The following is a 1,190-nucleotide window of genomic DNA, read 5'->3' on the forward strand; positions in this document are numbered from 1 at the left end:
GGCTACTCAATCTTAAGTTTTTTTCTAAAGTAACCAAGGACGTTTTGGAAAAAAAAAACTTATTTTTAAAAACCTTAAGGATCCTCAAGCATCATTCATTTCTAAACTTTCTGTTCCCACTTGGGCAGTAATGGGAGGCCGAAAAGGCTCCTCAAACTTTAATTTTTTTAATACTAACCAAGGGCATTTTGTGGAAAAATTTTATTTTTATAAACTTTAAGGATCCTCAAGCCTCATTGTTTTCTAAACTTTCTTTGCCCACTTGGGCAGTAATGAGGGACGAAAAGACTACTCAAACTTAAGTTTTTTTTCTAATAGTAACCAAGGGCGTTTTGGTGAAAATTTTTTTTTATAACTTTAAGGATCCTCAAGGATCATTCTTTCCTAAACTTTTATTGCCCACTTGGGCAGTAATGAGGGGCCGAAAAGGCTCTTCAAAGTTAAGTCTTTTTTTTTAATAGTAACCAAGGGCGTTTTGGGAAAAATTTTTATTTTTATAAACTTTAAAGATCCTCAAGGCTCATTCTTTTCTAAACTTTCTTTGCCCACTTGNGAGGGCCGAAAAGGCTACTCAAACTTAAGTTTTTTTTTTTTTTAAAGTAACCAATGGCGTTTTAGTAAAAAAAATTATTTTTAATAAATTTAAGGATCCTCAAGCATCATTCTTTTCTAAACTTTATTTGCCTACTTGGGTAGTAATGAGGGCCGAAAAGGCTCCTCAAACTGAAGTTTTTTTTTTTTTAAAAGTAACCAAGGGCGTTGTGGGAAAAAAATTTTATTTTTATAAACTTTAAAGATTCTCAAAGATCATTCTTTTCAAAACTTTCTTTTCCCACATGGGCAGTTATAAAGGGCCGAAAAGGCTTTTCAAACTTAACTTTTTTTTTTAATAGTAACCAAGGGCGTTTTGGGGAAAAATTTTTATTTTTATAAACTTTAAGGATTCTAAAGGCTCATTGTTTTTGTAAACTTTCTTTGCCACTTGGGCCGTAATGAGGGCCGAAAAGGCTACTCAATCTTAAGTTTTTTTTTTTAAGTAACCAAGGACGTTTTGGAAAAAAAAAATTATTTTTAAAAACATTAAGGATCCTCAAGCATCATTCTTTTCTAAATTTCTTTGCCCACTTGGGCAGTAATGAGAGGCCGAAAAGGCTCCACAAACTTAAATTTTTTTTAATAGTAACCAAGGG

The sequence above is a fragment of the Ipomoea triloba genome, chromosome 14 (assembly GCF_003576645.1).
Source record: "Ipomoea triloba cultivar NCNSP0323 chromosome 14, ASM357664v1".
NCBI lineage: Eukaryota > Viridiplantae > Streptophyta > Magnoliopsida > Solanales > Convolvulaceae > Ipomoea > Ipomoea triloba.